This window comes from Heterodontus francisci, chromosome 11 (assembly GCF_036365525.1).
Source record: "Heterodontus francisci isolate sHetFra1 chromosome 11, sHetFra1.hap1, whole genome shotgun sequence".
NCBI classification, from domain to species: Eukaryota; Metazoa; Chordata; class Chondrichthyes; order Heterodontiformes; family Heterodontidae; genus Heterodontus; species Heterodontus francisci.
In genome coordinates this window covers 95,856,497-95,881,526 of record NC_090381.1, presented here as the reverse complement: position 1 = coordinate 95,881,526, position 25,030 = coordinate 95,856,497, and the positions used below count along the sequence as shown (strand labels likewise).

The 25,030-nt window shown below is 44.4% G+C and overlaps 1 protein-coding gene across 3 annotated transcripts in view; it reads right to left on the bottom strand.

Annotated features, from left to right (window-relative positions):
- The window catches only part of LOC137375407 (plastin-1-like), a 176,399-nt gene that overhangs the window by 106,396 nt on the left and 44,973 nt on the right, over positions 1-25,030 (bottom strand). The window contains exon 1 of one of the 3 annotated variants that reach the window (XM_068042587.1): positions 11,870-12,051. The exons of the other annotated variants lie outside the window; for them this stretch is intronic. The gene's annotated coding sequence lies outside the window, so the exon portion shown is untranslated. Of the gene's footprint in view, positions 1-11,869; positions 12,052-25,030 lie in introns of those variants that run through there. 3 annotated transcript variants of the gene reach the window in all.

Here is a 25,030-nt window from a genome sequence, read left to right as displayed (position 1 = left end):
CTCGCTCTCCACTTCATCCCCCCTCCAACCGCTAGCTCCAAGCTGCACCACTACCCAATGTAGCGACGTAGGAGCAAGTGGCCAAGAGGAGGGAAGCAGCGCGGCATGGAGCTAGCGGCTGGAGGGGGGGGGGGGGAAGCGGGGAGCAAGCGACAGGAGAGCGGGGTGCCGCGAAGCGAGGAACAACCGGCCAGGGGAGTGGAGTGGAGGGGGGCAGAGAGGTCCAGAGCGAGCGGCTGAGGGGGGTGGGGGTGGGAGGCGTGGTGGAGAGCTCCAGCCTCTCAGTCTCCCATTCAGCCGCTTCCTCCAGCCGAGTGAGGGTGCTGGATACCCGAAAACACTGTATTGCGCATGCATGAAGATGGACCAGGCGCGGATACATGATGACATTGACACTGCGCAGGGACGTCATCCCGCGCACGCGCTACTTAGTCCTGGCAAGATGTAGCTGCGCATGTGCGCAGCTTGGCGCACTCTGATGACATCAGCGGGCCGGAGCATTGTCAGAAATCACTTTGCTATTTTTTTAAGGTGAGGCATAAAAAAAAACCCAGGCTGTCTGTTTAAGTGTATGTAAAGGATTCCAAGCTTCTATTGAAAGAACGGCAACATTTATTCATCAACCAGCACCATTTAAGAAAAGGATTAGCTGTTCATTTATAATGTGCAAACTGACTGCCATATTCACCTGCATAACAACGGTGGCCACAATTCAAAGTAATAAATCTGTTGGGGTGCTTTGGAAAGCCTCAGAACATGACGCGGCACTATATAAATGCAAGTTATTTCTTCGATATTTCTGTAATGCTTCTTAATAAACAGAGGCTCTGGAGTTACATAAAAATAATTAGAGGAGGTGTTTTGTGTGGTTCGTCTATTAAAAAAACCTTATTGCATCATTCAGACTCATCCCAAAACACTTTACACATAAGGAATTACTTTGAAGGGTAGCCACTGCTGTTATGAATAGCGCATGGCAAGATCCTACTATTAACAGTAAATGAGATGAACAATGAGCTAATCTGTTGCTGATGGCGAGAAAGAATGAACTTGCATTTAAATAACAACTTCAAATTGTATTACTACCACAGATAAAGAAGGCAATGTTGAAGGCAAGGGTTAAGTAGAAAAGCTAGGATTAATGGAAGTTTTTTTTTCCTGCCAATTATAAACAAATACTACATTTACAGCCCTAGATTTTCCTATCTCGCAGGAGTCCCTGGGAGTCAGTAAAGAGAAGACAAACAGCAGCCCGTAATTTACTGGTGCGTTCACTCTGGAGTTAGAACACTGAGGGGGCAGCACATGATGGCGTGAGTGGGAAGAGTTTAGTGCCAACAGCTTTGGCACGAGTTTCCAGGTGCAAACCTCAGGTGCAAAGTCTACTTGCGGAAGTGCTCAGGAGTAAAGGCCTGCTCGGGTCTGCAAAAAAAACATGACCTGAGCCCGACAGAACCACATCCGGACCCTAGCCCAACTCAACCCGAGTCCTTCCATTTTTTCCCGCACTCGACCCGACCATCAGTTAACTTACCTTCCATTTTTCACTTTGTTGCTGATCTGCACAAGCTTAAAATAACTAACAAAACCACCTTTCCAGTCCAAAAATTAAATTAACAGTGGAACCACTTACCTGTGATACAGTGTGTCCGACCTGGCCCGACCCAAGCCCGAATGCCGGACTGGAAGTGCAACCTGACCCAAACCCGACTCATGTCGTCAGGTCCCATCGGGTTCGGGTCAGATGGCAGGCCTTTACTCAGGAGATTAATCTATCATTCCTGCGATTAGATAGCAGAATTGTGACATTGAGCTATTCTTAGCACAGATCAATTTAGATACCAATTAGTGTACATATCTGAGCTTATAACAATACTCACGAGATTTTAGCACATTTAAGTAATGCTATGAGATGAACATCAATTTGAGGAAACTCCATTAAAGTAGCCACTTTTGCATACGTACAGCAGAGAACAGAAATACCCACTACCCAAGGAAGAAAACTGGAACTGTATGCAAACTTGAAATAGGCCTCACTAATTGTAGTTACAACAACATTTAGATCACATTTTCGTAAAATAAGAATGGTGGCAATAGAAAGACCCAGATTAAAGAATTATACAATTCGTCAGTTCTGATGAAGGGTGAAAGCAGTAGGGAGAAGAAAATCCCAAAATGTGTGGGTGCGAGAACACAGCCCTGTTTCACGCCCCTCAGGATAGGAAAGGGCTCTGAGGAGGAGCCACCATGTTGAATTGTGCCTTTCATATTGTCATGGAATGAGGTGATGATACTTAGTAGCTTTGGTGGGCATCCAATCTTTTCTAGTAGTCTGAAGAGACCACGTCTGCTGATGAGGTCAAAGGCTTTGGTGAGATCAATGAAAGCAATGTAGAGGGGCATCTGTTGTTCGCGGCATTTCTCCTGTATCTGACGAAGGGAGAACAGCATGTCACATGCATTCAAGTCCTTGGAAGAAGGAATTTTCCTCCACACAAAATCAGGGGGCAGGTTGTTCAACCTTGCCCGTCTAAGAGCGAAGTCCAAAGTACGGAAAGTCCTCATCAGGGAACTCCTCTTTGCTGACGATGCTGCTTTAACATCTCACACTGAAGAGTGCCTGCAGAGTCTCATCGACAGTCTCATGCGGCTGCCTGCAATGAATTTGGCCTAACCATCAGCCTCAAGAAAACGAACATCATGGGGCAGGACGTCAGAAATGCTCCATCCATCAATATTGGCGACCACGCTCTGGAAGTGGTTCAAGAGTTCACCTACCTAGGCTCAACTATCACCAGTAACCTGTCTCTAGATGCAGAAATCAACAAGTGCATGGGAGAGGCTTCCACTGCTATGTCCAGACTGGCCAAGAGAGTGTGGGAAAATGGCGCACTGACACGGAACACAAAAGTCCGAGTGCATCAAGCCTGTGTCCTCAGTATCTTGCTCTATGGCAGTGAGGCCTGGACAACGTATGTCAGCCAAGAGCGACGTCTCAATTCATTCCATCTTCGCTGCCTCTGGAGAATACTTGGCATCGGGTGGCAGGACCGTATCTCCAACACAGAAGTCCTCGAGACGGCCAACATCCCCAGCTTATACAGCGACGCTTGAGATGGCTTGGCCATGTGAGCCGCATGGAAGATGGCAGGATCCCCAAAGACACATTGTACAGCGAGCTCGCCACTGGTATCAGACCCATCGGCCGTCCATGTCTCTGCTTTAAAGATGTCTGCAAATGCAACATGAAATCCTGTGACATTGATCACAAGTTGTGGGAGTCAGTTGCCAGCGTTCGCCAGAGCTGGCGGACAGCCATAAAGGCGGGGCTAAAGTGTGGCGAGTCAAAGAGACTTAGCAGTTGGCAGGAAGAAAGACAGAGGCGCAAGGGAAGAGCCAACTGTGTAACAGCCCCGACAATCAAATTTTTCTGCAGCACCTGTGGAAGAGCCTGTCACTCTAGAATTGGCCTTTATAGCCACTCCAGGCGCTGCTCCACACAACACTGACCACCTCCAGGCGCTTACCCATTGTCTCTTGAGATAAGGAGGCCAAAGAAGAACAAAGATGATGCAGGGTCATTGATCTGAAAGGTTAACTCTGTTTCTCTCTCCACAGATGTTGCCAGACCTGCTGAGTATTTCCAGCTTTTATATTATATCAGTTGGTTCATGTGAGTAATTGTCACATTCTGTAGGATTTCAACATGTGTGCAGCGTACAGTGCACAAAGCCGATACTTTAGACTTGGGACTGTGCATTCACTAAAACCTCAAGCTCAAATAGATTTCACTCAGAATATTCTCATCGATTTCACCCCAAAAGAAATTACCAAAAGTAATCTCACCCAAGAGGTGAAAATCTTTTAGAAGTTTCACTGCCGGCTGCATGTACAACATCCAACATCATTTCACCTCTTTCAAGTTTTTAAATAACATGGACTCATGACAGCACTTCTGGCTTTTGAATTACACCTGCTCTTTTGCTCCCATCTTTATTTTTGCTCAGATCGGGAAAAAAGGGGTTTATCAAGCAGCTGAAAATGTTCTTTCTTTTCAGACACTGACACACTTGCTCTGGATTTTCAACATATTCTGTCTTTATTTCAGGTTTCCCACATTTGCATTTTTCCTTAACACTACATTAAATTTAGTACGCCACCAGCAGAATCAGAAAGAAACAATACCAGAATACACAGTGCTGGCGAATATGTCCCATTGTACTATCAATTAATGAATTACAGGAGGGACACCATGTCTTCATATCTTGTTAAACCCCCCCAGCAAGGTATAGGAAATTGAACCGTGTAAAAGCAATGATCTGATGAGCTGAGAGTGCCTGAATTAAATGATGTGCTTTACCTTTCTACTTACGTTTCTCCTGTGGCCATCTACAGTGATTTATTTCAGATATCCTGAAAATCAAGAGGGACCTTGATCTTTTTCAAAAAGGTTTTATTTCAATGTCAAATTTTTGTGCTTTCTAAAAGATGGTTCAATGTTAATTTCTGAACGTAAAAGCAAGCACAATAAATATTTTTTATTAGTGCTAAATTTGCACAGTGATGCTTAAGAGTTACAGCTGAGACTTTGGCCAAATAAAAATATGCAGCAGTCTTTTCTAATTTTATTCTAATTTAGGGGAAAAGGGAAACCACTGAGAATGTGGAAAATATTGAATATTTAGTATAGTTCTGAAAAATGAGCTTCACATTTTGGATCTTTTGGGATTTAATTTCACAGGGTATCAGCACTGGAAGTAGTATCAGTTGCACTGGATGTTTCAGATGATAAAGAAAATATGCCTAATTTGCATACATAAAAAATACGAACATACAAATTAGGAGCAGAAGTAGGCCATTCGGCCTGTCGAGCCTGCTCCACCATTCAATGTGTTAGCCAGGGGCTGTAAGAAACACAGAATCAGTTACAAACTGCTGGAATTATTTGTGACCTGTAGTAACCTGGAGCTCGGACACTGGCCTGTGCTGGTAAAAACTAGTTTGAACTAGTTACTTGATGAGACACGACAAAGGATCGATCACAGGAAAAGGGCCTTATTTGGACACGGTGTGATACCGGGGTCTTTGGGCCTGAGCCAATTAAGAGAAGCTGTGAATGAGGTGAGCAAGCTTAAGCCAACCGGAAAGACACAGCTCAGATTTGGAGAGATAAGAGTGAGGATAAGAAGAGAGCTTTTTGGGCATAGAGCCAGCGAAAACTCCGGAGATCAACAATCGTGGAAGCGGAAGACCCTGCGTGAGCGACGCGGCGACGACGTAGAAGAGAGAGAGAGAGAACGGAACGCCTAGCCAGCGTTAACTCTCCCTTTTTCGGGTAATATCCTTTGTATTCTGTAACTAGGTCAGGGAAAGGTCAGAGGAACCTAGTGGGTGTGCTTATGAATTCTAGCTAGTTTTGTTATTAACTGTATAACTCAGTGGGAGTTGTATATTTTTTTCTAACTAATTGTATAAGCCTTATTCTTACATTGTACAACAACGTGAATAAAGTAAATTGATAGTTAAAGAAAGGACTGAGTTCCTCCTCTTTGTACTAAGCCATTAACTGTAGCTGTGGATTAAGCTGGAGGGTGGCTCTCTTGAAATCTGAAATCCCAAACACCCAGCCTGAGCCTGAATTAAGAGGACTTCAGTCCCACATGACGGCCAGGATCAAGTGGGTATAGGGAATAAAGGGGACAAGGACAGTTGACTCCGCGCCACGGTTTACAAATAAGATCATGGCTGATCTGTTTCTATCTCAAATTCCACACTCCCATCTACCCCCGATAATCTTTGATTCCCTTCCCTAATAAGAATCTATCTACCTCCACCTTAAAAAAATTCAATAACCCTGCCTCCACCACCTTCTGAGGCAGAGAGTTGCACAATCCTCAGAGAAAAAGTTTCTCCTCATCATTACATAGGGGGGTCACCATACGTAAAGTGGCGGTGGAGGTGGGATCGGGTTGGGAAGACCTCCCGGAGCCTCTCGCTCCTTTAATGCCAACCCCCGCCATCGTCCTGCTCGCAGGGGTGACGTTAAATTCTGGCCATCCTTTCCACATCCACCTTGTCAAGACTGTTCAGGATCTTATATACTATAATCAAGTCTCCCCTCACTCTTCTGAAATCCAGTGAAAACAAGCTCAGACTGTCCAAACATTCCTCATAAGACAACCCGCTCATTCCAGATATCAATCTAGTAAACTTCCTCTGAACCACCTCCACATCATTCACATCCTTCCTTAAATAAGACCAAAACTGCAAGTATTTGAGATGTGGTCTCACCAATAGCCTGTATAACTGAAACATAACATCCTTACTTTTATTTTCAATTCCTCTCCTAATAAAGGATAGCATTCTATTAGCCTTCTTTATTACTTGTTGGACCTGCAAACTAACGTTTTGTGACTCATGCGCTAGAACACCTAGATCCTTCTGCACCTTGGAATTCTGCAGTTGTTCCCCGTTTAAGTAATATTCTGCTTCTTTATTCTTCCTGCCAAAGTGAACAACTTCATATTTTCCCACATTATAATCCATCTGCCAATTTTTGCCCACTCACTCAACCTATCTATATCGATCTGCAACCTCCTTACGTCCTCTTCATAACATATTTTCCTACCTATCTTTGTGTCATCTGCAAATTTAGCTACCATGCTACCGTTCCTCTCATCTAAATCATTGATATAAATTGTAAAAAGGTGAGGCCCAGCACAGACCCCTGTGGGAGTCCACTCGTCACATCTTGCCAACGGGCTCCCCTTTATCCACAGCGCATGTTACTCCTTCAAAGAACTCCAATAAATTGGTTAAACATGATTTCCCTTTCAAGAGTCTGTGCTGATCTGTTTCTCTTCCCTATTCTGCATGCTTACTACACTCTAGGACACATTATTATAAATAATATTTAAAGTGGATTCCTCATTGCACTAAGTAGCTGACTTTTCAACAGCAGACTTGGCCAAGTGCTGCATTTATGCATGCAAATGGTTAAGGAATGTTTTTACCCCTGCAACAAATAGTAATGCACACAGGGATCATTCAATCTATGAACACATTTTCAAAATAGGCCTTGAATTTTAACAAGAGATAAAGATTAACAGATGATTAAATGTGGGCTGTTTTACTAGTTATGACTGTGGCCTAACAAAAAGAACAAACTGATCAGCTTCTTATTTTTGAGAAAACAAGTCATTTTCAGAAAAGCTACTCCAATGAGTCAGAGCATAACTGGCATTTTACTTGTAATATTTATTGTCCAGTTATACAAGGTATTGATTGTCCACATCAAAAACGTGATAGGTACGAGGTCACAATGTTTTCAAGTTAATTTTCACAATTGATTGACACAAGCAGTAACTCTTTATAATTTGCTCAGTTTCATCTTTTTCCTCACCATGTTTATAGTATGTAGTATTACCCCTTAGAGTGCTCAAAACTGAAGAACATTATAACAGTCTGAACAGTACCTTGTAATATTTTTCACCTACACTCATGGAATTTTACCACACATTGTTTTAAGTTTAACCAATGACCCGGTCTTTCAATATTTATTACCACCAAACTAAACCTTTCTGAAAGTTGCAGAGTTGCAGTAATAGCGAGAATTAGCTGGCCTGATGCCAGGTCAACTTCTCTCAGAATAGTAGGCAAAAAATCTGATCACGTGCAGAACACGAAACTGAAATTCCTAAGAGCAACATATCTGTGCTGGTTGACCTTTGATACTATGGTAATTGTGCTCCTAAGTAAGTTAATGTGTAACATGCAAACAGGTCTTAAGTTCTGAAGTGCAATGCACAAACAAGGCAATTGGGCTTTGAGCTAGCCTCAGGAAGATGAGAAAGGGGAAGAGCGAGAGAATTTCAATACAACAAACTCACCCTCTGTCTAACAAAAAGGGGTAGCGACACAAGAACCAGTCTGGAGGGTTGTTCCTTTTGCAGCTTTCAAACCCGCATCATTTAAGGGAAAATGATCATAGAATAGACTGAGAATATGTAAAGTGAAGTCATGCACCCAGCAGAATTTGCCACATTACAAGATCAGGCCATAACTTCTGGAGTGTCATACAGTTAGAAGAAACATGACACATTCCATCACCACCCCCAATCTTTCTCCGTAAATGCTATGAAAAGGTACATATGAAAATCAAGGGCAGGAAAAGACCACCTGGTCCATAGAGCCTGTCCTATGGTGTAACTTCTACACACCATGACCGCCATCCATACCCACCATCCACACAATCGCTGACACTGGTAAAATACCTCAAGCCAACTTCAGAAAAAAATACTGGGTTATCTGTCTCCAACCCCTAAAGGCCTTCAAATAATTCTTAGGAGGAGACACATTTCATAACGACCACTTACCTTTTATATGCAGTTACATTGTCCATACAAGTGGGCCCACATCAGAGATGCCATCTATGACTCAGTAATGACCATCTATAGCAAATGTGTGAAGCGGAATGCAGACTGGTTTCAATCTCACATTGAAGAGCTGGAACCTGTCACAGCCGCTAAGCACATTGCACTGCTGAACTACAAGAAAGCCCCCAGCGAGTTAACATCCATAGCACTTAAAAATGCCAGAAGCGCTGCACAAATAACAGCCAGGCGCTGTGCAAATGACTACTGGCAACACCTATGCAGCCATATTCAGCTGGCCTCAGACACAGGAAATATCCGAGGGATGTATGATGGCATTAAGAGAGCTTTTGGGCCAACCGTCAAGAAGATTGTCCCCCTCAAATCTAAATCAGGGGACACAATCACTGACCAACGCAAGCAAATGGACCGCTGGGTGGAGCACTACCTAGAACTGTACTCCAGGGAAAATGTTGTCACCGAGACCGCCCTCAATGCAGCCCAGTCTCTGCCAGTCATGGATGAGCTGGACGTACAGCCAACAAAATCGAAACTCAGTGATGCCATTGATTCTCCAGCCAGCGGAAAAGCCCCTGGGAAGGACAGCATTACCCCTGAAATAATCAAGACTGCCAAGCCTGCTATACTTTTAGCTCTGCACGAACTACTTTGCCTGTGCTGGGATGAGGGAGCAGTACCACAGGACATGCGCGATGCCAATATCATCACCCTCTATAAGAACAAGGGTGATCGTGGTGACTGCAACAACTACCGTGGAATCTCCCTGCTCAGCATAGTGGGGAAAGTCCTCGCTCGTGTCGTTTTAAACAGGCTTCAGAAGCTGGCTGAGCGTGTCTACCCTGAGGCATAGTGTGGCTTTCGAGCAGAGAGATCCACCATTGACATGCTGTTCTCCCTTCACCAGCTACAGGAGAAATGCCGTGAGCAGCAGATGCCCCTCTACATTGCTTTCATTGATCTCACCAAAGCCTTCGACCTCGTCAGACTCCTAGAAAAGATTGGATGCTCACCAAAGCTACTAAGTATCATCACCTCATTCCATGACAATATGAAAGGCACAATTCAGCATAGCGGCACCTCATCAGACCCCTTTCCAATCCTGAGTGGCGTGAAATAGGGCTGTGTTCTCGCACCTACACTGTTTGGAATCTTCTTCTCACTGCTGCTCTCACATGCATTCAAGTCTTCAGAAGAAGGAATTTTCCTCCACAGAAGATCAGATGGCAGGTTGTTCAACCTTGCCCATCTAAAAGCGAAGACCAAAGTACGGAAAGTCCTCATCAGGGAACTCCTCTTTGCTGACGATGCTGCATTAACATCCCACACAGAAGAGTGTCTGCAGAGACTCATCAACAGGTTTGTGGCTGCCTGCAATGAATTTGGCCTAACCATCAGCCTCAAGAAAACGAACATCATGGGACAGGACGTCAGAAATGCCCCATCTATCAATATCGGCGACCACACTCTGGAAGTGGTTCAAGAGTTCACCTACCTAGGTTCAACTATCACCAGTAACCTGTCTCTCGATGCTGAATTAAAGAAGCGCATGGGAAAGGCTTCCTCTGCTATGTCCAGACTGGCCAAGAGAGTGTGGGAAAATGGCGCACTGACACAGAACACAAAAGTCCAAGTGTATCAAGCCTGTGTCCTCAGTACCTTGCTCTACGGCAGCGAGGCCTGGACAACGTACGTCAGCCAAGAGCGACGTCTCAATTCATTCCATCTTCGCTGCCTCCGGAAAATCCTTGGCATCAGATGGCAGGACCGTATCTCCAACACAGAAGTCCTCGAGGCGGCCAACATCCCCAGCATATACACCCTACTAAGCCAGCGGCGCCTGAGATGGCTTGGCCATGTGAGCCGCATGGAAGATGGCAGGATCCCCAAAGACACATGGTACAGCGAGCTTGTCACTGGTACTAGACCCACCGGCTGTCCAGGGTTCCGCTTTAAAGACGTCTGCAAACGCGACATGAAGTCCTGTGACATTGATCACAAGTCGTGGGAGTCAGTTGCCAGCGATTGCCAGAGCTGGCGGGCAACCATAAAGGCGGGGCTAAAGCGTGGCGAGTCGAAGAGTCTTAGCAGTTGGCAGGAAAAAAGACAGAAGCGCAAGGAGAGAGCCAACTGTGTAACAGCCCCGACAACCAATTTTATCTGCAGCACCTGTGGAAGAGCCTGTCACTCTAGAATTGGCCTTTATAGCCACTCCAGCACTGCTCCACAAACCACTGACCACCTCCAGGCACTTACCCATTGTCTCTCGAGACAAGGAGGCCAAAGAAGAAGACTCAAGAACTTGTCCAGCTTGCTTCTGAATGCTTACAGCTAATTCGCACACTCACTGTATGTATCAGAAATTTGATCCATTCACCCTGCATGATGTATACAGGCTTGGTTTTGCCTCAACCCAAGTATATAGCATTACCTTTAACCATATTAAAATAATCTGCCAGACTTGGGCCTATTCCCTCATCATATCTATCTCTGCATCATCCATGAACGACTCAACATTTCCCCTGACGCTTTCATCCAGATAATTGATAAAGATAATGCACAGCAATGGCCATGACACCAATCCCTGTGGGACTCCACTGCTGACCAGCTCGTACTCAGTACCACTACCATGAATAACTATCTTCTGTCTATGAGATTGCAACTAGTTCCTTATACAATCCAAAATCTACCTAATAACCCCATGGAATCCATCTTATTTTGTAAACTTTTGTGCCAATGGCTTCGTGAAAGTCAACCCACATCCCTAAAATTAATAACTTCAATCGAGTTGTGGAGACAGAACCTTTTTTTCCAAAAATCATGTTGAAGTCACCCAATCACACATTCTCTAGCAAGGTGGTTGTACAGTACACCTCTAATACTCTTTTCTAGCAATTTACATATAAATGAAGTCAAATGCACGGGCCTATAACTGTCCTACTCCAACTTTAGTTCCCTTTTTAAATGTAAGCACTGCATAGGCTTCTCTCCAGCCCATGGGTACAATTTCAGTCTCCAGCGAGCTGTTAATGGGACATGTTTAAGTGGCTCACAGAACATAGGCCCCATTTCTTCGCAGTCACCCAAAGGTGCTCAATCAGGGCCAGCAGCTCAATCTGCCTCTGAGGTCGCTTCTTCTGACCAAGATTATATCTGCAATCATTTTGAAACTCTCAACTTTAGCCCAAACTCTATGAAGTATGATTAGTAATTCAGCATCACTTTCAGGAGTGAAGGCTGACACAAAGTAGCCATTTAAAACCTTTGCCAGATCCTGAAGGTTCACTAGGATCCGCCCCGATGAACCCTTCAATTACTCTGTACTATCCTCAATGACTCCTTCCAACATACTTTAAGAAGACCTTGCTATTATTACTACACTAATTCACAATTCTCTTCTTCAATCCACTGTTCTGACAGCAGCTTTTACGACTTGCAGTTGAGTTTGGTAATGAATAACACTATAACATGTAGCATACCTTAAAATATGAATTGTTGAGAGATAACTGGGAGAATATCCTTAGTGCAACTTCAACAGTATCCAATCAGCAACAGCTTTCCAGCAACTTGAGATTCCAGTATCTTTAAAGGTTCACTCATAAAGAAAAGGATGGACAAAGGAAATGGAGGGGTTTGCTCCTAAAAGATAGACAGCAGTGGCAACACTGGCTGCACACATGCGAGACTTCAAATTTCTGGGTTTAGCTAAAGAAGATATGAAGCTGAGTAAGATGAAACTTTGACCTGTCATGTCTCAGCTGGAGGGTGTGGTTGATGTTTGGCTCCAATTCTAGCTTTGATTTTTACTGCACACTGCTCAATATTTTTAATGTTCCATTTTCAAAAGGGCAACCATGCTCTTAATGCTTTACTAGAATGGTGTCATAAATAAGGGATTACAATTAGGTGGAGAGATTGGAGAAGCTGGGTTGTTTTCCTTCGAGCAGAGAAGGTTAAGATGAAATGTGGTAGAGGTGTTTAAAATCATGAACTGTTTTGATAGAGTAAATAAAGTGTTATGCCAATATGCTTTGTTGAATGGCAATTTTCTTTCATCCACTGACTGGAAATCTGAATTTATATATTTTTTTAAAGACATTTTTAAAATGACCAGCTAAAAGGATGACTTTGCTGGCAGCTTAAGATGACTACCTAATTTGCAACACTGTATCCAATGCTGCAATGCTTGTCCAGAGGAAGAAAGGTCTGATCTTGCCCCAAAAGAACCAAGACCGATAAAATTTAAAGGAACTACCTGTTACTTTTAGCAAGAGAGAAATGCTGCTAACTGTTCTGCTTGAATGACTCAGTGACTGTCATGTCACAAGCCCCTCCCCATCTGTGGCTTTAAGCTTGTATCTTTCTGCAGCAGAGAGAAGCAACTAGACTCTGAAACAGGCAGAGACAGGGCTGTCCTCTCTCTCCCCGGTCTGGTTTGTTTGCTGTATTGAACCCTAGGCTGAGTCTATTAGGAAGGATGCGAGCATAAGAGGGGTGACAATCCCAGGCAGCGGAGGCACTCAGGTTAAAACCTCCCTGTACATGGATGACGTCGCCGACTTCTGCTTGGATCCACTGTCTGTGCGCAGACTGATGAGCATCTGCGACCAGTTCGAACTGGCCTCGGGAGCCAAAGTTAACCACGGCAAGTGCAAGGCCATGTTCTTTGGGAACTGGGCTGACCAATCCTTTGTCCCCTTCATCGTCAGGTCAGACTACCTGAAGGTGCTGGGGATATGGTTCGGAAGGGCTGGGGCGTGCACCAAAACCTGGGAGGAGCGAGTAGCCAAGGTACAACACAAGCTGAGCATGTAGGGGCAGCGATCTCTCTCTATTGTGGGTAAGAACCTGGTCATCAGGTGCGAGGCGCTCACGTTGTTGCTGTACGTGGCGCAGGTCTGGCCCATACCCCACTCCTGCTCTGTGGCGGTCACCCGAGCCATTTCCGCTTCATGGACTGGGTCCGGAGGGTCACGATGTTCAAACCTCTGGATAAGGGCGGGAAAAATGTACCCAACGTCGCCCTCATCCTGATGACTACCTTCGTGTGCGGCTGCATCAAGCTGTGTGTAGACCTCCAGTACGCAAACTCCAAGTGTCACAACGTGCTGAGGTTCTATCCGTTCTCAGTGTTGCGAAGGATGGGCCTGGTCACATTTCTGCGGAACCGCTCCATCCAGTTGGACTGTGCCGTACCATCCTATCCTTCGTGGAACAGTTTCTGCGGAAAAACACCTTTGACCACCGATCCATCAGGCAGTGGTCTGCACGCAATGTCCTCAAGGCCCTACGGGAAAAGGAGACGGTGGATCCTGTCGGATGGTTCCCCGAGCAGACCGCCAAAGTCGTTTGGCGGAATGCCTCATCACCAGAACTTTGAAACAAGCACCAAGATGTAGCTTGGCTGGTGGTGAGAAGGGCCCTCCCCGTCAGATCCTTCCTGCACGCCCGAAGTCTCACCCCCTCCGCACAATGCCCTCACGGTGGCTGTGGTGGGGAAGAGATGGCTGCCCACCTCCTTCTGGAATGTGTCTTTGCAAAGCAGGTGTGGAAAGAGATGTAGTAGTTTTTGTCGAGGTTCATCCCAAGCAGCTCTGTAACACAGGAGTCTGTGCTCTACGGGCTGTTCCCAGGGACGCACACTGAGATAAATATCAACTGCTGCTGGAGGACTATCAATTCGGTGAAAGACACCCTTTGGTCTGCCCGAAACTTGCTGGTCTTCCAGCGCAAAGAGTTGTCCATGACCGAATGTTGCAGACTGGCACATTCCAAGGTCCAGGACTACGTGCTGAGGGACGCACTAAAGCTTGGGGCAGCCGCAGCAAAGGCTCAGTGGGGGAAGACCACTGTGTAGGGTCCCCCCACCAAGCTGAACGGAGGGGCTGGATCCATGGGAAACCCCTCGAACTGTATCGGGAAAATTTTCGTTTGCTGTAAAATGTAAAAATGTAATTGGCATGACAAATGAAATGGAAGGGTTGTGAGGCAACTCATGATTGTATTGAAGGAAACTGATCACCTTTGCACTGTTTGTATTTTTTGACTTGGTGCTGTTTGAAACGGTTTGGTAATGTATTTTTTTTTTTTTTTTTTACAGATTTTTATGAATAAAGTATATTTTGGAAATTAAAAAAAAGACCCAAGTGGGGGTCTCTCTCTCTCATTCCATTCCAGCTTGAAAGCTTTCAAATCCTGCCTGTTGACTGATGATCTTTGCATACTCCAGCTACAATCAGAAACCCCATTAGAAGAAATCATCCGCATCGCTGTCTCCAAGAGACCCACTGAACCAGACACCTACTTCTTCAAACTAAAAGCCTCTGGACCATCGAATTCAGCTAGAAGCCAGCCAAATCACCGAACACCACAGAGTCTACACCCCTTTTTTTCTACGGACTCTAACTCAACCAATCTACCTTTCCCCACTCAATAACCTATTTGTGTGTGTTAGCCTCTTTCTTTGTTAACGCAACAAAACCTGTCCGGTTGGTTCCTGTTATGATCATAGCAAGTATGTAATCAAACACCTACTGAATTGGCCAGTACATCCATTTTAAGGAAGAATTAAACCTGTTGTGGTCAAATAAGGTGAGGTAAAAGAGGGAAGCTCTTCAACCCCTCCTTACCCGTGTGTAACAGAAATTTGGGGACTCACATCTGGGATCAAACCCGAAGTCAAACAAAAAGTGGGAAACCAAATTGATCCCTAGCAATAATTTAAAAACTGCAATATACTTTTTCTTGTGGTTTTCAGTGCGAAAGTACCAAAATGTCCACATTTGAGGCCAGTACCTTCCTAAAACAAAGTGAAGTAACATGGACCAGGTTAAAAGCCCTATCTGTTGAAGAGTTGAGGAATGTAGCCCGGCAGCTAGCATTAAAGGAAATCTCAAAGTTTTCTATAGGCATATAAGTAGTAAAAGGGTGGTAAAAGGCGGAGTGGGGCCAATTATGGACCAGAAAGGGGATTTACACATGGAGGCAGTGGGCATAGCTGAGGTATTAAATGAATAATTTGCATCTGTCTTTACCAAGGAAGAAGATGCAACTCAGGCAATGTTGAAAGAGGAGGTAAGTCAGAGACTAGAGGGGTTTAAAATTGATCAAGAGGAAGTATTAGATAGGCTGTCTGTACTTAAAAGTGGATAAAGCACCAGGGCCAGATGAGATTCATTCAAGGATACGGAGGGAAGTGAGGGTGGAAATCGCAGCGGCACTGGCCATAATCTTTCAGTCTTCCTTAGACTCAGGGGTCGTGCCAAAGGACTGGAGGATTGCAAATGTTACAATCTTGTTCAAAAAAGGGTGTAAAGATAAGTTCAGCAACTACAGGCCAGTCAGTTTAAATTTGGTGATGGGAAAACTAGAAAAAATAATTCGGGACAAAATCTATAGTCACAGGGACAAATGGTGGTTAATTAAGGAAAGCCAGCATGGATTTCTTAAGGGAAAATCATGTTTAACTAACTTTCTGCAGTTTTTTGAGGAGGTAACAGAGAGGGTTGATGAGGGCAATGCTGTTGATGTGGTGTACATGGACTTTCAAAAGGCATTTGATACAGTGTCACACAACAGACTTGTGAGCAAACATGTAGCTCATGGAATAAAAGGAATGGTAGCAACATGGATACAAAATGGCTGAGTTACAGGAAACAAAGAGTAGTGGTTCATGGATGTTTTTCAGGCTGGAGGAAGCTTTGTAGCGGAGTACCCCAGGGATCAGTGTTGGGATCCTTGCTTTTCCTGATATATATTAATGACCTAGACCCTGGTGTACAAGGCACAATTTCAAAGTTCGCAGATGATATGAAACTTGGAAGCATTGTGAACTGTGAGGAGGACAGTGTAGGACTCCAAAAGGACATAGACAGGTTGGTGGAATGGGCAGACAAGTGGCAGATGAAGTTCAATGCAGAGAAATGTGAAGTAATTCATTTTGGTAGGAAGAAAATGGAGAGACAATATAGAATAAAGGGTACAATTCTAAAGGGGGTGCAGGAGCAGAGGGACCTGGATGTATATGTGCATAAGTCATTGAAGGTGGCAGGACAGGTTGAAAGAGTGGTTAATAAAGCATACAGTATCCTGGGATTTATTAATAGGGGCACAGAGTACAACAGCCAGGTGGTTATGTTGAACTTGTATAAGACACTAGATCAGCCTCAGCTGGAGTATTGTGTCCAGTTCTGGACGCTGCACTTTAGAAAAGATGGGAGGGGGCATTGGAGAGAGTATTGAAAAGATTCACAAGAACAGTTCCAGGGATGAGGAATTTCAGTTATGAAGATAGATTGGAGAAATTAGAACTGTTTTCCTTGAAGAGAAGAGAAGGCTGAGAGGTGATTTGATAGAGGTATTCAGAATCATAAGGGGACTGGACAGAGTAGATAGAGAGAAACTGTTCCCACTCGTGAAAGGATTGAGAATGAGGGGGCACAGATTTAAAGTATTTGGTAAGAGAAGCAAAAGTGACATGAGGAAAAACCTTTTCACGCAGCAAGTGGTTAAGGTCTGGAATGCACTGCCTGAGAACATGGTGGAGGCAGGTTCAATTGCAGCATTCACAAAGGGAATTAGACAGTTATATGAAAAGGCTAAATTTGCAGGATTACGGGAAGAAGGCAGGGGAATGGAACTGAGAGAATTGCTCTTTCAGAGAGCCAGTGCAGACACGATGGGCCGAATGGTCTCCTTCTGCACTGTAATGATTCTGTGATTCAGTTAGAGATTACTATCTGTCCAAAAGCTAGGAAACCCAAAATCCTAAAACTCTCGGCCAAGCATTTTAAAATTGACACGAAAGTAGCGGAGACAGGCATAGAATCTGAAACAGAAAAACTAACATTAGCTATCACTATCAACATCCTAGGGTCATCATTGACCAGAAACTGAAGTGGATCAGCCACATAAATACAGTGGCTACAAGAGCAAGTCAGAGACTGGGAATTCTGCAGCGACAACTTACCTCCTGACTCCTCAATGCCTGCCCACTATGTACAAGGTGTCACAGACTTATATTACAGTTTTTTTTAATCAGAGGAGAAAAAACTGTGTGTGTGCATTTAATACCGGTAAAAAAAAATGCACCTTTAAGGGAGAGAAGATTCTAGAAATCTGGAGACAGTGTACCACAGCTGCATTTTGTATCTGAAGAAGGAGCTGTTTTATTCTCTCTGAAGAAAAATTCTACAAAGCTACAAACCAAGTTAATTCTCCAAAGAAAGAAAAGTTTTTCTTTTTCAACAAATTATTTGTATTGTTGTGCTCATCGTTGAAAGAACTCTTTAATGCTCCTGCAGCCGAACTGTTTAAATGCCTATCCATAATAGAGTATTTTCATCAAATCTGGATGAAGACGTCGAGTGAACTTGGATTATCTTCACATCAGAAAACCTCATTCACCGGGAATGGAAAACACAAAAAAAATTATTTATTTTATTCTTAAGAGACAGCTAATTTTTAAAAACACTATCTTTAACAATGAGACCACTTGTTATTTTTGAATGTATGTGCGCGAATGCAGGAGCTAGGTTAAATAAAGTTCTAAGGTTTTTAGACATAGTTTATCTTAATAGTTTTAAGATTTAGTTTTTCTGAATAAATAGTTGTTGGTTTAGTCTGCTTCATTCTGGGGATACTGGAGTGTTTAATTTGGCTGTTTTTTCCGATATGGTGAAAGCTTAATATTATGCTGTGACCTGTGGAATGACGGGACTGAATTAACAGTGCGTTGCTCCTGTGGTCATAACAAAGGCACAAGTCAGGAGTGTGATGGAATACTTTTCACTTGCCTGGATGGGTGCAAAACCAACAACACTCAAGAAGCTTGACACCATCCAGAACAAAGCAGCCTGCATGATTGACACCCATCCACCACCTTCAACATTCATTCCCTTCACTACTGACACACACTTCTGCCTTTATACTTTCAGATACCCAAGAGATGCCACTTGGCCGGGCAATAGTGCTGGAGCCTGAGGAACAAGAGATTGATGAAGAAGAAACACCATCACTCAATCTTACACTCACAACCACCAGTTCAGATTCTGGCACTGCACAAACTTTAGAGGGAAGCATAAGAGGCGGGATCTGATCATAGTGAGTAACTGGGCAGCAGTCAGGCCAAGGGGTAAAAGGATAATGTGGGTGCCAGCTCCCTGGAGGGTGAGATCGTACACAAATTCTGCTGCAGCTGAATCAGAGGAGGACATCAATGGGGCAATGTACAGATAAAGGCTGAGATGCTTGGTGCACTGGCAGGCCTGTCACAAAACCTGCTGCCACTTTCAAGGATTATAGGAACATAGAAACATAGCAGCAGGAGTAGGCCATTCAGCCCATCGAGCCTACTCCGCCATTCAATACAATCATGGCTGATCATCCACTTCAATGCCTTTTTTCCACACTATCCTCATATCTCCTGATGTCATTTATATTTAGAAATCTGTCACCTCTGCTTTAAACATACTCAATGACAGACTTCCACAGCCCTCTGGATAAAAGAATTCCAAAAATTCACAACCCTCTGAGTAAAGGAATTTCTCCTCGTCTCTCTCCTAAGTGGCTTCCCCCTTATGGAGCAGTATGACTCCAACTTGGCACAGGGGTATGCGCAGAACTTGGAGCTATCCTTTCCAGCGTGGAAGTGTCGGCCAAGTCCAAGAGCGAACTTGCGGACCAGACCACGACGCAGTGTCTGATGGCCAATGTCTCAGCTTCCATTGCAGCGTAAGCAGCAGCCACCCAATGAGTAAATGCTGCAGTGGTAGCTCAGACTGAGGTCATGAATTCTCAGTTTGCTCCCATGTTGGGTCAAACTGCTCCTACTATGGCTGCAAATACCAGTGCTCAAAGGGACTTTCAGCCTCTCACAACAGTCCAGCAATCTGGCCTTCAGCAGATTACTCGGATTGCTGGGACAGTGCCCTGCGGAAATGGAAGTGACTCCATGCAGCAAAAACCTGCTGTCCTCTTTCACGATAACAACATTCATGCTCCCACCACTGCCACTCCTCCAATGCTCATGTTGTTGCCTGTCAGCTAGCCAGCCCAGACTGAGGAAAGTTAGAAATGTAATAAGTGTTAAGCTAGTGAAAAGGGGAAAAAGAACAAAAGGGAAGGTTTGTGATAAGAGTGGAAGGCAGGAGAGATTAAATGTCAAGAGTTGGTGGTGCAAGGCCAAAGGGGGTGGTAATGGGACAAGAAAAGAAACAAAAGATGTGTCTAGAGGAGGTGCGAATGGCAGCATGGACAGCTGCCGTCCGAACGCAAAAACAAAGAGAAAAACGAGAATAAAACCAAAACCTGAAAAGAAAAAGAAAACAAAATGGGGGCAGAGGTTACAGTGGGATATTGTTGAACTCAATGTTGAGTCCGGACGGCTGTAAAGTGCCTAAGTGAGATATGAGTTGCTGTTCCTCGAGCTTACGTTGAGCTTTATGAGAACATTGCAGAAGGCCGAGAACACAGAGGTCAGCAAGAGAGCAAGCTGGAGAATTAAAATGACAAGTAACCGGAAGCTTGGGATCACACTTGCGGACTGAATGGAGGTGTTCCGCCAAGGGGTCACCCAATCAGTATTTGGTCTCCTTAATGTAGTGCAGACCACATTGTGAGCAACAAATATAGTATACTAAAGTGAAAGAAGTACAAGTAAATTGCTGTTTCACTTGGAAGGAGCGTTTGGGGCCTTGGATGGTGAGAAGGGAGGAGGTAAAAGGGCATTTCCTGCGCTTGCATGGAAAGGTGCCGTGAAAAGGGGAGGGGGCTGTTGGGAATGATTGAGGAATGAACCAGGGTATCGTGGAGGGAACGGTCCCTTTGGCATGCTGAAAGGGGAGGGGAGGGATACGTTGTGTTTGATGGTGGCATCACGCTAGACGTGGTGGAAATGGCTGAGGATGATCCGTTGAATATGGAGGCTGGTGGGGTGAAAGGGAAGAACAAGGTGAACCCCATCATGGTTCTGGGATGGAGGGGAATTGGTGAGAGCAGAAATGCAGGAAATGGGACAGACACAGTCAGGGGCCCGGTCAAACATGGTTGGGGGGGGGCGGCAAATTCCACGTTTGAGGAAAACGGAAGACACATCAGAAGTGCTGGTATGGAAAGTTGCATCATCTGAACATATGTAACGGGGATGGAGAAACTGGGAGAATGGTATCTAGTCCTCACAGGAAGCAGGGTTTAAGTGTAGTCCAGCTAGAGGTTGCTGTGGGAGTCTTAGAATGAATATACATTGATTCTCTCCATTTCTGGGGATAGGCTGAACATTCAAACTCAGTCGGAGGGAACATGGTCAAGAGGACTGTAAGTGATTCAGGTGGGCATAAACAAGTTAGTAGTTTAGACACATAGGCCGGGATTTTGTCTTGGCGATTGGGGGTCTCGATCACCAGCAAAGCGTCAGTGAGACCCCTGCATCGCCTCCTCTGAGGAAGACCCGCCAAATCAAGGGCCAATTCGGCATTTTAGTAGACAGCAGCGGGCCTTCCCTGGGATCAAGGACCCTGGCGACAGAAGTCCTGCCTGCTGGGAGCTGTCGGCCAATCAGAGGCTGGCAGTTCTTTAACTGAGCAGGCTGCTGCTGGTAGAGCACTCACCCAAGGCCCTGGAACCAGGCCATAGGCGAGTTAGGGCAGGAAGGGTTTTGTGGGGTGGGAGTTACAGGGGAGTGGGGTGTAGAGGGGTGGCTCTCAGCAGCATCCCCCGCACCCCACTTTCTGATGGCGGTCCCTCGTTCAAGTACGCAGTGGCTTTTAAAGAGGGGCCCCCTCCCACCCCAGAGCCAGCAAGCGACCTGCACAAATCTTTAAAAATGGGTGGTCAAGTTCATGAAGTGGTTAAAGTAAACATATATGACATCCCAGGTTTTAACAACAGTGGTTTGAAGTACAAAAGCAAAGAGACAATACTAAAATGATGCAAATCGTTGGTTAAAGCGCGCACAGAATACCAACGTTAGTTAATTCCACACTCCCAACTTGGAACTACATGAGTCAAAGAATCAGGGTGGCAATGTTTTAGCCCCATAACTGAACCACACTCCCCATGACTGCAGCATCATGAATTTGTTCCTTGTGCCTCGTCTGAACACCCTCCTTTAGGAAGGATGCCAAGGTGGTGGAAAAGGCACAGAAGAGATTTACCAGGACGATAGGCTATATTTATCAGGAGACTGTAGAACCTCTTTTCACAAAGAAGGTTGAATGGAGATCTGATAGCGGGTTCAGAATTCTGGTATATGTTGATAAAGTAAATAGGGAAATTATTTCCATTGCTTGGTGAGTGAGTGGACATAAATTTAACGTCATCACCTAAAGAATGAAAGGAGAGGCTATTTTTCTTGACAGAAAAATGTGACCAAACTCCTACCTTTTAGCTAAAGCTCATCATTTATTTTTAATTTTTTTTTTATGGCAGCCATCATTTTTACAAGAAAGAAAAAAAAATACACAAAATACAAATGTAACAAAAATAAAACCAAGTCGGCACAGAATGGATAAAAAAAATTTCAATTATGAAACTGCAAAAGGGTGCATTTCTACTGATAACAGGCAAAAGGAGTCATTTTAATCGGTGGTGCAGTAACTTTGCCCTTTATCTCCGGTTCTCTGATCAATTAAAACAAGAAAAGGAAATTATTCAGAGTCTGTTAGTGTTGAGTGAAAGAATAAAACATTCATGGGACAGGAGAATGCAACGATTCCATTGGAACTAGGCATAAACCCCAACTGAATTAACCATTATATCATACATAGCCTTGTGAGGAAGAAGCATGTGATAAGTAGAGTCATCTACAAGGCCAGCTGGGCAGACAGGGCGCACTGCCCAACTACCTTGATTCTTACTTGTGTGAATTTTTAAAAAGGCATTATGCACTTGCTGAGTTTCCTTGTATCATTCAAGATGCATCAGAGCAGATCTTCCACTATGTTTGAGGTCACCTTAATTTGGAATCATGCCCATCCATGCTACTTATGTATCCTGAAATCCACTACAATTCAATAGTCTTTGACTTGTATTCACTGTTGGCACTCAAAGGCTGCGACATTTGATCAGATCCAATTAAGGATAGCACTTGGGCAGTGTTCACATTACTCATTACGTCACAGAACTACATCACCATCCTGTTTTCAGTTGTGCCAATTCCAGTACAGCTAAGACAGTGAAATTTAAGAATTTGCTGTAAAGAAAGAACGAGGAATATCTTAGGACATTCATGGACATCTATGTGTAAAGGCCATTTCTTTCCAAGGTCAAAATACAACAGTGACATCTTTAAGATAAAGATTTTTCTTACGTTTTGCAAACAGCATCGTCCCTTTAATTTTTAATAACCATCACAATTTTTTGCTTTGAAACACAAAAAAGGCATTGCTGTGACTTAAATAAAGCACACTAATGATTAACAGATTCTGAGAATAACATGCAAATTTATATTAAATGGTGCCTAGTCATTCACACATTTTTATTGTAAGCCAGAAATCTGCATTTGCAATTAGTGACCAACGGTCAGCATTTGAGCAACACACTGGGGTCGATATTAGCTCTCAGTGGGTTTTGGCCAGTTGGGGAGCAAGTGCAATGCTGGCCCAGATTACAGGCCAGGAGACTTTAACTTATAGGCCTTATTAACATTTGATTGTCAGCTTTGCTACCTGGTTGTGTCATAAATGGGAAGCCAGCTCACTTTCATGTAACATTTTCCAGCGGGCCTGTACAGGTCTACTTAAAAGGGGAATACATCTCTTAAAGGGAGGCTGCTTTCCCTTTTGCAAATTGCTGCAAGGAGATCATGTTGGAGAAATGGGTAGAAGGCAAGCCCCTCACATTCTGAGGACATTCTGGATGCGCTGGATAAAGAGATGAGGACAAGGAGAGAATTTGTTTCCTATGGTTGGGAGGAAGATTGAGCAGACTGGCATCCACCAGGCCTAGGGAGTGCTGGTTTAGATCATGAGTGCTAGAAGCATCACTCCTAGGACCTAAACCGTGAAGACCTCACAAAAGTAGCAAGGGTAAATACAGCTCGTCGTTTCTCCATCACTCCCAATGGCATCTAGCAACAGTGCTTCCCACCAGCCTCCAACAGCAATGAGCATTTCCCTCCCCATAATCACATCTTTCACCATCCAAGGGCACACGGCTCATTTTCATTCCAAGTACATATTCACCTCATCCTTGCTCTCTTCACAGCAGCCCCTGGCATCATTCTCTTCTCTCATACAATATCTGGAACCTTTCTCTTGACTCCTTCCTCACAATTTGCTTTCCATTCAATGCCTCCCCATGCTGCTTGCGTCTTGCTTCTTCTCACAGTCAGCACGCGCACTACCAGCCAAAACCCCATACATGTAAACTCTCCTTTTCTGTGGACACTCTCAAACTCTCAATCTCTCTTTCTGCAGGAGAAGACTGCACACAATGACAGGGGAAAAAAAGGGTAGGATTGGGGAAGGAATATCCAACTTCATGATCTTTTCCAGGTTCCTGTAACATGCTCTGGAGATTATTGCTCTCTCCAGAGCTGTGAAAATTGGACACTGAAGTTAGGAATTTTTATGAATAGGGTGTCTGACTGTTACTTGTATCCCTTATTGTGACTCAGAATATCGCACTGCTTGAGAACATCAAGGTATATTGTGAAGCCAGTCATCGGTGACTGTGCAGTCTATCAATGCCATGCTATCTCTTGACTGTTTTGTCTTTACATCCAGATCCTCCAGAAGCTGGTGTCTCAAAGGAGGACATCATGCAGAGGATGCACTGTCGCATTCTCCATTTCTCCAAGCACCAGTACAGAGTGGCATTCAAGGTGGAATAATGAGTTAGAGGGATCTGCAAGTGATCATGCAGCAAGTGCAATGCTGGCTCAAGTGAACAGGAGTGGATGGTGTAGTCAGAGACATTCCAGGAAACAGTTCGCCGCACAGCAAGATCATCTCCCAGCTCTGCTGAGGACGGAAGACATGTATACCTCAGGAACCCAGACTTGAAAAGAAAACCATTTGCCTCAGACAAACAGCTATACAATGTATTCAATGGCCTGCTGATGAGTTTCAGCAGTGCGTTAGTTGTATTTAATTGTATGCAGGTGGAGGCATTAACTCCTGGAGAAGTTAGGACTGTTTTCCTTGGAGAAAAGGCGGCTGAGGGGCAATTTGATAGAGGTATTCAAAATCATGAGGGGTCTGCTCAGAGTTGATAGGGAGAAACTGTTCCCACTGGTGGAAGGATCAAGAACGAGAGGGCACAGATTTAAAGTAATTGGTAAAAGAAGCAAAAGTGACATGAGGAAAAACGTTTTCACGCAACAAGTGGTAATGCAGTGCCTGAGAGTGTGGTGGAGGCAGGCTCAATTGAAGCATTCAAAATGGAATTAGACTGTTATCTGGGAATGAAGAATATGCAGGGTAATGGGGAGAAGGCGGGAATGGCACTGTGAATTGCTCATTTGGAGAGCCAGTGCAGACAAGATGGGCTGAATGGCCTCATTCTACACTTTAAAACTTCTGAGAGTTTGATAACAGGTTATTAATTATCAAAGTTCTTCATGAAAGGAGGAATTCTGCCCTCCATCTTCCCTGAAGGCAATCTCTACCATCATCTCACCACAGAATTCTAGACAGCAATAA